This window comes from Lolium rigidum, chromosome 6 (assembly GCF_022539505.1).
Source record: "Lolium rigidum isolate FL_2022 chromosome 6, APGP_CSIRO_Lrig_0.1, whole genome shotgun sequence".
Taxonomy (NCBI): Eukaryota; Viridiplantae; Streptophyta; class Magnoliopsida; order Poales; family Poaceae; genus Lolium; species Lolium rigidum.
This window is the reverse complement of record NC_061513.1, coordinates 55,787,913-55,804,788: the sequence shown is the minus strand read 5'-3', so window position 1 is coordinate 55,804,788 and position 16,876 is coordinate 55,787,913. Positions and strand designations below refer to the sequence as shown.

Genomic DNA, 16,876 nt, shown 5'->3' with positions numbered 1-16,876 from the left:
TATGCATGAGTCTTGCAACTTGTAAGATATAACTTTCATAACTCATATGCTTTATCACTACCGTTGACAAAATTGTTTCATGTTTTCAAAATAAAAGCTCTAGCACAAATATAGCAATCGATGCTTTCCTCTTTGAAGGACCATTCTCTTTACTTTTATGTTGAGTCAGTTCACCTATCTCTCTCCACCTCAAGAAGCAAACACTTGTGTGAACTGTGCATTGATTCCTACATACTTGCATATTGTACTTGTTATATTACTCTATGTTGACAATTATCCATGAGATATACATGTTACAAGTTGAAAGCAACCGCTGAAACTTAATCTTCCTTTGTGTTGCTTCAATACCTTTACTTTGATTTATTGCTTTATGAGTTAACTCTTATGCAAGACTTATTGATGCTTGTCTTGAAGTACTATTCATGAAAAGTCTTTGCTTTATGATTCACTTGTTTACTCATGTCATTACCATTGTTTTGATCGCTACATCCACTACATATGTTTACAAATAGTATGATCAAGGTTATGATGGCATGTCACTTCAGAAATTATCTTTGTTATCGTTTTACCTGCTCGGGACGAGCAGAACTAAGCTTGGGGATGCTTGGTACGTCTCCGACGTATCGATAATTTCTTATGTTCTATGCCATATTATTGATGATACCTACATGTTTCATGCACACTTTATGTCATATTCGTGCATTTTCTGGAACTAACCTATTAACAAGATGCCGAAGTGCCAGTTCTCGTTTTCTGCTGTTTTTGGTTTCAGAAATCCTAGTAACGAAATATTCTCGGAATCGGACGAAATCAAGACCCGGGTTCCTATTTTCACCGGAAGCATCCGGAACACCCGGGAAGGACCAGAGGGGGGCACTGGGCCCCCAGACCATAGGCCGGCGTGGCCCAGGCCCTGGCCGCGCCGCCATATGGTGTGGCCACCCCTTCGACCCTCCTGCGCCGCCTCTTCGCCTATATAAAACCCTGAGGCGAAAAACCACGATACGGAAAACCTTCCAGAGCCGCCGCCATCGCGAAGCCAAGATCTGGGGGACAGGAGTCTCTGTTCCGGCACCCTGCCGGAGCGGGGAAGTGCCCCCGGAAGGCTTCTCCATCGACACCGCTGCCATCTCCACCGCCATCTTCATCACCGCTGCTGCTCCCATGAGGAGGGAGTAGTTCTCCATCGAGGCTCGGGGCTGTAGCGGTAGCTATGTGGTTCATCTCTCTCCTATGTGCTTCAATACAATAATCTCATGAGCTGCCTTACATGATTGAGATTCATATGATGATTCTTGTAATCTAGATGTCATTATGCTAGTCAAGTGAGTTTTACTTATGTGATCTCCGGAGACTCCTTGTCCCACGTGTGTAAAGGTGACGAGTGTGTGCACCGTGTGGGTCTCTTAGGCTATATTTCACGAGAATACTTATTCACTCGTTGAATGGCATAGTGAGGTGCTTATTTATATCTCTTTATGATTGCAATGTGTTTGTATCACAATTTATCTATGTGCTACTCTAGCAATTTTATTAAAGTAGTTTTATTCCTCCTGCACGTGTGCAAAGGTGACAGTGTGTGCACCGTGTTAGTACTTGGTTTATGCTATGATCATGATCTCTTGTAGATTGCGAAGTTAACTATTGCTATGATAATATTGATGTGATCTATTCCTCCTACATATGCATGAAGGTGACGAGTGTGCATGCTATGTTAGTACTTGGTTTAGTCTTTTGATCTATCTTACACTAAAGGTTACTAAAATATGAGCATTATTGTGGAGCTTGTTAACTCCGGCATTGAGGGTTCGTGTAATCCTACGCAATGTGTTCATCATCCAACAAGAGTGTAGAGTATGCATTTATCTGTTCTTTTATGTGATCAATATTGAGAGTGTCCACTAGTGAAAGTCTAATCCCTAGGCCTTGTTCCTAAATACTGCTATCGCTGCTTGTTTACTGTTTTACTGTGTTACTACTGCTGCATTACTACTGCTTGTTTACTGTCCCGGGCAAAGCACTTTTCTGATGCCGTTGCTACTACTTATTCATACCACCTGTATTTCACTATCTCTTCGCCGAACTAGTGCACCTATTAGGTGTGTTGGGGACACAAGAGACTTCTTGCTTTGTGGTTGCAGGGTTGCATGAGAGGGATATCTTTGACCTCTTCCTCCCTGAGATCGATAAACCTTGGGTGATCCACTTAAGGGAAACTTGCTGCTGTTCTACAAACCTCTGCTCTTGGAGGCCCAACACTGTCTACAAGAATAGAAGCTCCCGTAGACATCAGCGCCTCCGGTTCTGGCGGCGCCTCCGGTTCTGGAGGTGGCGAATCCGGGACATCGGCATGGACGAGATCATCTTGAAAGTCTCTAATTCCATCGTACTCATTGCCATTGAGCCGCTGCCGCATCACCTCACCTCTGTCACGTTCGCGCTCATCAAAGTCGATTTCTGTGACGTACCCATGCATATACCCATATTGCAGAAGGTGTTTATACATTTCATCCTTCCCACGACGTTGACGCTTCACGCAGCGAACACAGGGGCAAAGTGCCCGAACCAGCACCTTTGTACCACGCGCTAACTCATTCACTAGAAAATGGGTCTTCCTTGTCCACTCATCTGTTTTCTCAGTCGCACTAACACGCTCATTGTACATCCATCCATTATCAGCCATCCTCTCGCTTTATTGGGAGCCAAACCACATACATAGCATTTATTTCAAATAGGAAATTAAATGCATCATATTTTTATTTATTTTACCGGGCGAAACGCATGCATCAACCTACATCTCTACTAGGTGGGCTCCTAGCAGCCGCCGGATCCGTAGTTGGCTACGTTCTCCATGATATACCCCGGTCCAAGTCAGAATTTCGGCAGCACCTCCCCGCTGCTCTCCCGATACACGTCTCGGCAAAAAGCCGAGAGGATGTGCATCCGGAGAACAACGGGGAGGCGCCGCCGAAATCCTGACTCGGACCGGAGTAGAACATGGAAAACGTAGACAACTACGCATCCGCCGACTGTCCCGTAAATGCCGCAAGCGTTACGGTTCAAAATATGCGGACCACTAATGCATATTTATCCGCGTAACGCTCGCGGACGGGAAGTGACACCTAGGTTACGCAACTGGACTTGGAAAATGAATCTAGTGACATAAGAAAATGCGGAGAAGGGGAGGCGATGATTTAGCTCACCCTCGGCGGACGGAGAGAATCGCGTGGCGATGTCGGAGGCCGGAGCGAATCGCGTCAAGATCCCGGGTCGTCGCGTCGGGGTGCTCACACTAGTGCCTATTTAAAACAATAAACAAAATAGTCAATAAATTTGCAACTAACAATTTACCCTAAGTAACAATTTTATTTATAAGTAGCACTAACAACTAGCAATTTACCCTAACTAACAACTAGCAAAGAACGTAACTAACTAACAACTAAAAATTAACTAAGTAAATTAACTAAGCAAATTAACTAACAAATTAACTAACAAATAAAAAATGCATACCTTTGGAGCTCCCCATGGAGCCGGCAGTGAGGGGAGGAGAAGCCCGGGCGGCGCGGCTGCGGGAGGAGGGGGGCGGGGCGGTCTGCTGCGGGAGGAGGGGGCCGGGGCGGCGCGGCTGCGGTAGGAGGGGCGGCGCAGCACGGTGTGCGGGGGGCCGGGGCGGCGCGGTGTGGTGAGGCGGCGGGCGGCGCTGTGGGCTGCGGGCGGCGGCGCGGTGCGGTGAGGCGTGGGCGGCGCGGCGACGGCTGGTGGTGGGCGGCACAGGATCGTGGCGGCGGGCGGGGGGAGGAGCAGAGGAGGCGGGCGGGTTGGAGATGGGCGCGGGCGTGTGTGCGTGGTCCGGCTCGACCAGCACACATGACCCGACCGTGCCCTAACCGGTCCGGTGCGTGTATGCCGAGGGCCGGCTATACGCCGAGGGTGGCCCTCGGCATAGGCCTTTTTTTTACTTCCTATTTAATCTCAATTATAAGTATAAAATTATTTTCTAAATTTTATTAATATCAGATTATAGTATAAAAAATATTAATATAGTTCATAATATTAACTGCGGGGGGAGGAGCAGAGAAGGGCCACGGCTATGCCGACGGCAGCCCTCGGCATAGGCCCCCTTTTTTCATTTTTCAATTTATTTTCTATTTAAATTTTCTTAATGTCAATTATATTATAAAATATATTAATATAGTTCCATACAAATTTGTTTTAATCTTCTACATTCCCAATCTATGCGCATAAAAAAGTTACCATCTTAACTTAATATTTTCTCCCATAGACGAAACCCTAATCCGGTAGCCCCGCAGATCTACCCCTTTGACTGACCTCCGATGACAGTTGACCCATGGACTTTTCTCTTACTTTGTGTTGCGTTAGGTCATTGGAACATGTAGTATCAATAATTACCCTATCTTACATCAATATTCCCTCCGGTAGACGAAACCCTAATCTGGGAGCCCCGCAGATCTACCCCTTTCATCAGCGGTCTACACATTTGACTTCATCCCAACGGGGGTCCCCCGGTGGGCATATGCCTCCATTTGAGCTTGGTTAGGTCATAGGTACATGTGGAAACAAAAATCATCCCATATGATATCAAGTTTCTCTCCGGTTCACGTACGAGGGAGTTCCCCCTATACATGCAGAATCTGCCCAAGTGTAGGAACCCCCTGTACGAGAAGCCGGACACACCTTGGGGGGTAGCCTAGGATATAAAACCATCTCAAATCACTTGTGTGCATGCCATGTGGACACACACAAGTTTTGGGGCCATTCCCTAGATCCGACGCTCGATTTCCGACGAAACCCTAGTTCTGTTGACCGCGCGGTCTACCCCTTTGACTTCATCCCATCGGGGTCCCCCGGTGGGCATATGCCTCCATTTGAGCTTGGTTAGGTCATAGGTACATGTGGAAACAAGGATCATCCCATATGATCCCAAGATTCTCTCCGGTTCACCTCCGAGGGAGTTCCCCCCTATACATCCAGAATCTGCCCAAGTGTAGGAACCCCCTGTCCGAGAAGCCGGACACACCTGGGGGGGTATCCTTGGATATAAAACCATCTCAAATCACTTTTGTGCATTCCATGTGGACACACACAAGTTTTGGGGCCATTCCCTACATCCGACGCTCGATTTCCGACAAAACCCTAGTTCTGTTGACCGCGCGGTCTACCCCTTTGACTGCATCCCATCGGGGGACCCCCGGTGGGAATATGCCTCCATTTGAGCTTGGTTAGGTCATAGGTACATGTGGAAACAAAAATCATCCCATATGATCCCAAGATTCTCTCTGGTTCACCTCCGAGGGAGTTCCCCCCTATACATGCAGAATCTGCCCAAGTGTAGGAACCCCCTGTCCGAGAAGCCGGACACACCTGGGGGGTAGCCTTGGATATAAAACCATCTCAAATAACTTTTGTGCATGCCATGTGGACACACACAAGTTTTGGGGCCATTCCCTAGATCCGACGCTCGATTTTCGACGAAACCCTAGTTATTTTGACCGCGCGGTCTACCCCTTTGACTTCATCCCACCGGGGGTCCCCCGGTGGGCATATGCCTCCATTTGAGCTTGGTTAGGTCATAGGTACATGTGGAAACAAAGATCATCCCATATGATATCAAGTTTCTCTCCGGTTCACGTACGAGGGAGTTCCCCCCTATACATGCAGAATCTGCCCAAGTGTAGGAACCCCCTGTCCGAGAAGCCGGACACACCTGGGGGTAGCCTAGGATATAAAACCATCTCAAATCACTTGTGTGCATGCCATGTGGACACACACAAGTTTTGGGGCCATTCCCTAGATCCGACGCTCGATTTCCGACGAAACCCTAGTTCTGTTGACCGCGCGGTCTACCCCTTTGATCGCATCCCACCGGGGTCCTCGGTGGGCATATGCCTCCATTTGAGCTTGGTTAGGTCATAGGTACATGTGGAAACAAAGATCATCCCATATGATATCAAGATTCTCTCCGGTTCACCTCCGAGGGAGTTCCCCCTATACATGCGAGATCCGCCCAAGTGTAGGAACCCCTGTCCGAGAAGCCGGACACACCGGGGGGTAGCCTAGGATATAAAACCATCTCAAATCACTTGTGTGCATGCCATGTGGACACACACAAGTTTTGGGGCCATTCCCTAGATCCGATGCTCGATTTCGACGAAACCCTAGTTCCGTTGACCGCGCGGTCTACCCCTTTGATCGCATCCCACCGGGGTCCCCGGTGGGCATTTGCCTCCATTTGAGCTTGGTTAGGTCATAGGTACATGTGGAAACAAAGATCATCCCATATGATATCAAGTTTCTCTCCGGTTCACGTACGAGGTAGTTCCCCCCTATACATGCGGAATCGCCCAAGTGTAGGAACCCCCGTCCGAGAAGCCGGACACACTCGGGGGTAGCCTAGGATATAAAACCATCTCAAATCACTTGTGTGCATGCCATGTGGACACACACAAGTTTTGGGGCCATTCCCTAGATCCGACGCTCGATTTCCGACGAAACCCTAGTTCTGTTGACCGCGCGGTCTACCCCTTTGACTGCATCCCACCGGGGTCCCCCGGTGGGCATATGCCTCCATTTGAGCTTGGTTAGGTCATAGGTACATGTGGAAACAAAGATCATCCCATATGATATCAAGATTCTCTCCGGTTCACCTCCGAGGGAGTTCCCGCCTATACATGCGAGAATCCGCCCAAGTGTAGGAACCCCCTGTCCGAGAAGCCGGACACACACGGGGGTAGCCTAGGATATAAAACCATCTAAAATCACTTGTGTGCATGCCATGTGGACACACACAAGTTTTGGGGCCATTCCCTAGATCCGATGCTCGATTTCCGACGAAACCCTAGTTCTGTTGACCGCGCGGTCTACCCCTTTGACTGCATCCCATCGGGGGTCCCCCGGTGGGCATATGCCTCCATTTGAGCTTGGTTAGGTCATAGGTACATGTGGAAACAAAGATCATCCCATATGATATCAAGATTCTCTCCGGTTCACCTACGAGGGAGTTCCCCCTATACATCCGAGAATCGCCCAAGTGTAGGAACCCCTGTCCGAGAAGCCGGACACAACCAGGGGGTAGCCTTGGATATAAAACCATCTCAAATCACTTTTGTGCATGCCATGTGGACACACACAAGTTTTGGGGCCATTCCCTAGATCCGACGCTCGATTTCCGACGAAACCCTAGTTATGTTGACCGCGCGGTCTACCCCTTTGACTGCATCCCACCGGGGTCCCCGGTGGGCATATGCCTCCATTTGAGCTTGGTTAGGTCATAGGTACATGTGGAAACAAAGATCATCCCATATGATATCAAGATTCTCTCCGGTTCACCTCCGAGGAGTTCCCCCTATACATGCGAGAATCCGCCCAAGTGTAGGAACCCCCTGTCCGAGAAGCCGGACACACCTGGGGGGTATCCTAGGATATAAAACCATCTCAAATCACTTTTGTGCATGCCATGTGGACACACACAAGTTTTGGGGCCATTCCCTACATCCGATGCTCGATTTCCGACAAAACCCTAGTTCTGTTGACCGCGCGGTCTACCCCTTTGACTTCATCCCATCGGGGGTCCCCCGGTGGGCATATGCCTCCATTTGAGCTTGGTTAGGTCATAGGTACATGTGAAAACAAAAATCATCCCATATGATCCCAAGATTCTCTCCGGTTCACATCCGAGGGAGTTCCCCCTATACATCCGAGATACGCCCAAGTGTAGGAACCCCCGTTCGAGAAGCCGGACACACACGGGGGGTAGCCTTGGATATAAAACCATCTCAAATCACTTTTGTGCATGCCATGTGGACACACACAAGTTTTGGGGCCATTCCCTAGATCCGACGCTCGATTTCCGACGAAACCCTAGTTACGTGTGACCGTGCGGTCTACCCCTTTGATCGCATCCCATCGGGGGTCCCCGGTGGGCATATGCCTCCATTTGAGCTTGGTTAGGTCATAGGTACATGTGAAAACAAAGATCATCCCATATGATATCAAGTTTCTCTCCGGTTCACGTACGAGGGAGTTCCCCCCTATACATGCAGAATCTGCCCAAGTGTAGGAACCCCCTGTCCGAGAAGCCGGACACACCTTGGGGGGTAGCCTAGGATATAAAATCATATAAAATCACTTTTGTGCATGCCATGTGGACACACACAAGTTTTCCAGCGATTCCGACGCTCCGGTGGTTTGTATCTTGGAAAACCCTAGGGCGGGGATCCCGCAGATCTACCCCTATAGCTTTCTCCGTGCGAGGGTTTACCAATGGACTTTTTTACTTGTTTTGCTTTGTTTAGGACATATGTACATGGAAACCATAGGTTGGGCATACTTTACCATAAAATAGGCTCCGTTTGAGCCGTGGCGGGAGTTTCCACATACAGATCCTGGATTTTACCAAGTGCTAGCCCATGCATGCGGAAATCGTCAACGCCGGGTACATGCAAGGTTAGCCAATCCTTACATCACAATTTTACACATATGTTATGGGCATATGCAAGTTTTCCGGGGATTCGACGCTCCGATGGTCCGTATCTTGGAAAACCCTAGAGGCGGGGACCCCGCAGATCTACCCCTATAGCTTTCTCCGTGCTAGGGTTTACCAATGGACTTTTTTACTTGCTTTGGTTTGTTTAGGACATATGTACATGGAAACCATAAGTTGGGAATACTTTACCATAAAATAGGCTCCGTTTGAGCCGTGGCGGGAGTTTCCACATACAGATCCTGTATTTTACCAAGTGCTAGCCCATGTATGCGGAAATCGTCAACGCCGGGTACATGCAAGGTTAGCCAAACCCTAGGGCGGGGACCCCGCAGATCTACCCCTAGGGTTAGGGTTAGGGATAGGATCCGGGTGAGGTTTAGGGTTACCAAAATGTTCGCAAAATAGAAAGTTGGCCCGCGGAAGCGAGAACCCTAGGGCGGAAATGGCCTCGGTTAGGGTTAGGGTTGGAGTTAGGGTTAGCAATGGAATTTTTCCTAAATGTTTAAGGACATATGTACATAGATAGCAGAAGTTCGGCCTAGTGGCTCCGGTTGACCCGTCTGCGAAGAGCGTCACCCGTGGGACCTACATATATGCAATGCATCGTCGAATTCTTAAAAAATAGAACCTTTTTTTACATAATTCATACTAGTAAATAATAGAAACATAATATAAAGTAATATGAGAGAGAAAAAAAAGAAAAAAATAAAAAAAAACCTATATGCCGAGGGTGGCCGTCGGCATAGAGGGGCCACGGCCTATGCCGAGGGTAGCCCTCGGCGTCTGTGTGACGCCGTGAGCGGGCAGTGACGGCGCGGGTGCGAGGGGAGGTGATGGAGACCCTACGCCGAGGGCCTGGTAGACGCCGAGGGCAGCCCTCGGCGTAGCCACATCTACGCCGACGGCATCGGTACGCCGACGGTCGTCCTCCGGAGGTGCCCTGGCGAGGCTGTACGCCGACGGCCCCGATATAAAACCCTCGGCGTACGTGGTGGCCGTCGGCGTCTACCTCCATTCCTGTAGTGGCTTCCGCATTTGGAATGGCTTTAGACGGCGGTGGCTGTGCTTGGCAGGGAGTAATGGTCATCGTTTTCGACGATAGAGGAAGAAGACACGCCGGCATGTCGGCATGGGTTTGGATTATCATCGGAAAGGGCCGGAAATGGCCAACTTCGGCGTTTGGGGGCGAGCGAGAGCAGCCGAGGATGGTGAAGCCGGTCGGATTTTTGGCCCTCCATCGTCATCAACCTCACGTAGGATTTGGACGGAATTTTGACAATTTTTCTGCTTCATCCGCCGACATGTTTAGTGGCGCTTCCTGACAGTTCGGCGTGCTGATTGCAGCCCGTCCACTATCATTCCTTCTAAGTTGGTGAGCTGCGACGTTCTCCTCTGAATTGGCTCGTGTGCACATGTATCTAAATCGAATTGATTGTTCACCTTGAAGATTTTATTATCCACGATTTCTTTCTTTCTTTCAAAGGTAAGGATATGATGAATTAGAAGAACAACAAGGGGAACCCGAGTAGGAGCAGCAGCGAACAAACCCCTCCACCACGTAAGACATGTACATGTTTAAAGGCAACATTCAGAACATGAGCAACTTCGTCATTGGCCTTCAAGACTCCACGGCAAACCTTGCGCCATAGTTTAGTCAATGGAGTGGCCAATGGAACTTCAAGGACTTTCCTCCACCGCCACAATGAGCATCAAATGGGCTTGCAAAAGCCTAACCTTAGATTGTGTTTCCTAAGCAATTTATGTAACTAGATGACCCGTTGCGCTATCGCGCAATGACGGAGGCTAACCATAGAGTTTCGCTTATTTTAGTACCGAAGGTTGGAGCAGAGCTCTTCCATCGAGTACAATAGTATCCGACGTGCGTGTTATCGCATTACTCGACGACCCTTGTACTTTCATGTGGGTAATGCTCTCGATATCTCTTCCACTTTCCTTTGCGTAATCCACTTGCTATCACAGGAATACTATGGTTAAGTGGTTGCGATTTCTTATTTCATCACTTGCACATTTGTCTTTCATCGCAATGTTTAAGTGTACATATGCACGGCATTTTAATAACTTTCAAATAATACCCGTTGCGCTATCGCGCAAATGGCGGAGACTAACCATAGGGTTTGGCTTATTTTAGTACCGAGGGTTGGAGCAGAGCTCTTGCATCGAGTACAATAGTATCCGACGGGGCGTGTTACCGCGTTGCTCATCGTAACCGTTTGTTTATTTCAATACTGGAGGCTCGGGAGCGTGTAGCTCTTTCGATGCCATCCCATGGTGAGCTATAGTAGTATTCAGCGTGTTTCGTTGGAGGAAACGCCCTCGACGGCCCTTGTACTCTCATTTGGGTAATGCTCTCGATGTCTCTTCCACTTTCCTTTGGGCAATGCAGTTGCCATCACCGGAAAGTGGCTGCGATTTCTTATTTCGTTACTTGCACATTTGTCTCTCATCGCAATGTTTAAGTGTACCTATGCACGGTGTTTTAATAAGTTTGAAATAATTTCTAGGAATAGACGCTGCTTTAATAAGTTGCCCAACTAATAAGTTGCCCACGTACTCTCGGGAAAAAAATTCGCTTACGCGCACGCAGTTTGATGTCACTATTCGCTCCCTCTAGATAGATAACGGTTCCGAGTTCCTCAACGAGACTGTTGATAATCTCCTCACCACCCACGGCACCGCCCTGCGACTATTATGCCCATGCACTTCCCAGCAGAACAGTAAAGCCGAGCGTGCCATTCGTACCATTAATGATACTATGCGCACCCTTATGTTCCAGGCTCACATTCCAGCTCCTCTCTGGGCCGACGCTCTGGCTACTGCCACATACCTGCTTAATCGTTGTCCTAGTACAACCATAAAGTCTCATGTTCCGTACACATGCCTCCACGGTCGTCCTCCCTCATACATTGATCTTCGTGTCTTCGGTTGTCTTTGTTATCCTAAAATCGCGTCCACTGCTCCACATAAGCTTAGTGCTCGTTCCATGGCATGTGTCTTTCTTGGGTATCCCTCTAACCATCGGAGTTACCGCTGCTTTAACCCTGTCACTGGAAGAATACTCATCTCGCGACATGTTGTCTTCGATGAGAAGGTTTTTCCTGTTCAGCATGCAACTTCGTCATCCGCGCTTGCGCCTCCTGCGCCGCGCGGACTCGACGACCTCTTCGGCACGCCGCCCGTGCCGCCAACGCGAGCTCTTGCACCGGCCCCGCGCACCCTAGCGCCGGCCCCAAGTGCGCCCGCCCCGGCCTCGAGCGTCCCGCCTCGACACCGCCTCTCCCAGCCGGGTCCTCTGCCGCGGCAGAGAATTAGGCGTTTCCTCTGCCGCGGCAGGAATTCCGGCAGTTTGTCTGCCGCGGCAGGCAGCCACAACAGGAACTCCTGCCGCACCTCGCGCTCGGCCCGCCGCCGCATGCCCTGCCCCTGCCACAGCTGCTGCTGCCACCGCCCCGACGGCCTCCTTGAGTGGGGCCTCCGACCTTCGGCCTACGCTTGTCTCCTCCCAATCTTGTCGCGAGGGGGAGGATGCCGGCGCTCTATGGTGCAATTTCAGGAAATCATAGCCGCAAAATAGCACATAACCATAAGTTTTAATCGGCTAATGTTAGGTCTTTGAGACCCCTTCGACCTGGTGCTCCCCGGCACAAATGGCAAAAGGCTATATTCAAGCCATGTGTAATAATATAATATATCCGATGCACGGGGAGGCTTCTTTTATGGTGTCGGTCACAGAACCTAATTATGGGCAAGTTCAACCGAATAAAAGCCATGATCAGGTTACAAAATCATAAACGAAACACCTTGTTAGCATCCAGATGCGTGGTGGCCATCTACATTAACACATTACCGCAAGTTGGATATAAAACCATTGAACACTAAATGATACATAGCCCAAATACAACTTCAAGAATGAAACAAATTACATAATGATTATAGTCAATTTCCCGCTTTTTTACAAAAAAATTGTACAGAAGAACTATAATTCCATTAACCACAGGCCCAGTAGCTGGCCACCCTAAGCGATACGAGTCGGCAATACTGCGAAGTTGCTCGGCTCCCATAGGTATTTGCATATAAACTGCGCAGACCAGTTGTGGGGCAAAATGAACACCTTGAAAATAATCAACGGCGAGAAAGACTTCGCATCACTCCAAGCTCAGCTCCTAAGTGGGCGTATCAGGAACCGGGAATCAAAAGTTTCAATTTCAACATGGAGCATTTCCCAGCTCACCAGTCTTCATGCCGTGGAGATGGGTTTCTGTTCTCTTTGCAGTGCCCTGCTTGCTATTTGATGAGAAAAACCATACATGAATCTGAAAAATGTTTTGAAACTGGAATTAAGAAAGGTGCACGGGACTGCATGATAATTCACTGCCTATATTCTCGAAAAGATAATTCATTGCCTGAGCTTGATGCATGTTTCATACGGTAGTGGCTGTTAAATTATTATGAGAGTGATTGTAGAGGGGTATTTCCTCTTTTCTTCTTAAATGCATTGCCGAGCAAGAGATTTTACTGACAAGGAAAAGCAGAGACTTGACTCACAAGTTATCATGACAATGCAACTACTTGGAAGGCAATGTAAACCTTCTTGGTTAGATAGCCATAATACTGGAAAATACTACATATATGGTAAATAGTAAAAAACTCGCAGAACGCAAAATAATAAATCACCATGACCTCTCGTCGCCATACAAGTGTAGAAACTAAGTTACTTGGCACATCATAAACGTGTTCCCTTGAACAGGCCTATAGAAAATGGTGCAATTTCAGGAAATCATAGCCGCAAAATGTGGCCTCTATAGAAAATTGTGAAATATTTATTGGCCGGAATGTGGAGTTTCAAATATGCTTTATTTCTTCACTAAAATCAAGCAACCTACATGCTTATACAGGGTTTGCTGGTAGAATAACGTGGGTTCAGGACCGAGACCTTGCAGTGAAATAATGAATCAAATACATATGAAACTATATTTCCCTTCTATATTCCATATTCCACAGTTGTTTGGTTTTCTGAAAAAGAGGTTGCCTTCCGATTTCCATTTTCAGAAACTAAATTAGTAGTTGATAATCTACCCCTAAGAAAAATTAAAGTAAAAATTGGGACACCTAGCGAATTGAAAAATGAAAGTACTCCCTCCGATTCATATTAATTGTCGCCAATATGAATGTATCTAGACACATTTTAGTTCTAGATACATCCATATTAGGGACAAATATTATGAATCGGAAGGATTAGTTTTTTATCAGTATTATAAAGTCAAAGAAGCTGCAATATATGTAACCTTCTTCTGTACCTCTCCTCAAACTTAAAACTAAAGCATGAAACATACAATATATACTCCCCTAGAACTTATAGTTACTGGAATCATCATGCGAGATAGAATCACTCTAACCACCGAGGCGAGGATCAGCCCCATGCGTAATTTCTGCATGAGAAAAAATGGTTAAACTCACACTTTCTTAATACTATTAGTATCAGATGGCTACCCCATTTCTCATAAATCACAATTACCCCCAAGCCAAACAATAATAAGAACACACAAATGCAGGAACAGAATGGTCGCCATGACAGCAGCCATAAAATCCCTGCTATATCCCCTGTGTTGCTTCTTCCCATGGTGCTAAACCACACACACATGACACACCAGCCCTCCCCATCCCATCACATACCCAACAAGATTAATTGATACCCTAGTTTTATTCATCAATTAGAGTGGGAAGTAAAAAAAAGTTTAAGCAGCAACAGTGAGGGTAACAAATCATACCCGATCGAGTGCCATGAAGACAATAATGTGGTACATGGTCTTGGCCACCTCCACAAGCACTACAAGTACATAACCACCACTTCAGTTTGAAGGCAATTACAAAATCGGCATACACTACTACCTCAGAGCTGCCTAGTTGTTGCAACAATCCATAAGTATATGTTCTCAGATAGGTTGCAACTTATAGAAACGACCAGTCCAAAGATATACTCTTTCCTATTTGTAGTTAGGATTAAAACAAAGATTGCGAGATAATTCGATGGTATTTAAGGTGGATCCGAACTGGATAAATTTTGACATAGGGAGGAATACGGTAGTAGTTGGTCCTCGGAAACAACGAAGTTCAGCTTCCCATGTGCTACAAAGAGCCTAATCCACGGAAGAAGCATCAGCAAGAAATGGTATCACAACTTATTATAAGGGATGGTGATGACATAAGCAAGGAAAGCATCAAAACTCATGGTTTCCCAAATCGACAATAAGCAATCCATTTGTTAATATTTTGTTGCATACATGCAGAAAACACCTCGGTTATACTTATGTTTCCTAGAATATTAGAAGTTCACATGGAATTCTTAATTAGGGAACCGGGAGGGCATGCAATGTCCAGCAAGGTGAAACAAGGAAAGCAGAATTCAATTGCAACGGTCAGAGATTGGGTATATCGCTGACAAGCACCATACGACATACGAAAGCAGAGAATACATGAAAAGTATTGGTGTGCTTGTACACGATAAATACGTGATATCTGAATGCAAATAGAGAAAGCACGAGTGAAATTCGCCGGTGCATCACGGCCGCCATACAGCAAGCCATGAGAACTCGCTCGCCGATTAAAACAATGTAGTATAGATACAAATAAACATAAGAATGCACAGAAAAGACGTACTTTTTTGTATGGGTCGCTTTCTCTGTAGGTACAAAGTGATCACATAATTCTGTAATGAGAAGCATGCTTCCTGTCATCTCAATTTCACCCTCGCCATCAGCTGAACAGAAACAAACCAGGACCTTTTCACCTGACAAACAACATCTATGTGGAACCTGGTACAGATGGTAGTCCTCGTTGTAGGAAACTTTAGTTCATGTCATATATTGCATAGAAAATCATTGACATAAAAGGCAGAACATTAAATGCAACTAAATAATAAGATTAATGATCAAGTCACTCACCAATAGCTGTTTTCCATCCTTAAAAGCTGATTCTGTAGCTTCTTTAGCTTAAATTCCTGAAATCACGACATGCATACCCATTAGTCCTTACATCGCACATGCAATTATTTCAGAATAAACAAGACCAAAGATACAAGCTACAATGAGTACAAATGATGCCCACATATTACATAATTTTCTTTCTTAATAAAGATTCAATTTTGACTAAGAAAGAGGATGTAGAATTACTTGTTTGGATAGCCTTATCGCTACGTTAAACAATAATTAACATTGAGGTGGCTAAGAGGCATATCATTGAAGTGGAAGCTAAAAGAATTCATCTTGTATGCATTGGATAAAGAGGAATCAGTAACTTGGAAGCATTTGAGAGGAAGTGCTTGCTAAGAACCTTGATAGACGGTCAAGAAGTGTAGGCAACACCTGCAACACATGAAGCAAAACTTAGGACATCATGCCTGATTCAAATGACAGATCATGTTCACCAGTAAATCCGTGAATGCATGACTACTGGATATATAGCTGTTTGGTACTTATTACTACCGTACCATGTAGTAAAAAAAATAGGACATCAGGCCTGAGTGACTGAGTCAAAAAAGACCTTTTTTCAAGAACCGGAAACAAATGTTGCCTATTTTCCATTAAGATTAAACAAATTCCACCAGTAAATCCGTGAGTGCATGATTACTGAATTTATAGTTGTTTGCTGCTTACAAACCATACTATGACATATAAAATCCTTCCTCCAAATCAGCCACTATGACATATTGCCTCGTTGTTGTCTTATTCATGCGCCTTCTTGCTTTTTAAATTAACCGACACCAAACATGTACCAGCAGCATAAAGCAATTTCAAGTCACATGCTGACAAGAATCTTAGCCTGGAAAATGAACACAAATTATGTCAGTGGTCAGCCATATTACTAATTAAGCAAAGTAATATCATTTTTTTGTATAAAGGAGCAAATCGACTCTTTTTCCAGTTGCAAAATAGAACTGCCACTGGATTTGCGATATGTTCAAAGCATGAGAAATAGATATAATTATTATGGTCTGCCATGAAGTATGACCTGATTGGTTACTCGGCCCATCACACTTGAGTTATGAACACTGTGAAGTAGGTACACGAATGTGGATAACGATATATGATACCATAATAACAAATTTTGGAAGAGGTCAAAGAATAAAAGAACCAAAAGCAATACATGACAATCTACTCCTAAGAAAAAACAAACAAAGAAAAATAGAGACGCCCAACGAACTAAAGACAATAGTATGTTGTATTAGCAGAAAAAATTTGAGAGATGAATAAATGCTCAGCTATGGTGATGATAAAAGGAGCAGATCGACTCTTTTGTCCAATTGAAACATACAACTGCCACTGGATTTACGATATGTTCAAAGCATGAGAAATGGAT

General features: G+C 46.2%; 1 long non-coding RNA gene across 1 annotated transcript; it reads right to left on the bottom strand.

Moving 5' to 3' along the window:
* Positions 1-12,686: 12,686 nt before the first annotated feature.
* Positions 12,687-15,510, bottom strand: LOC124667965. Its single transcript, XR_006991502.1, has 3 exons — positions 15,463-15,510; positions 15,179-15,351; positions 12,687-12,798 (listed from the first exon to the last, which is right to left on the bottom strand). It is a non-coding gene; the product is annotated as an uncharacterized LOC124667965 (long non-coding RNA).
* Positions 15,511-16,876: the final 1,366 nt, after the last annotated feature.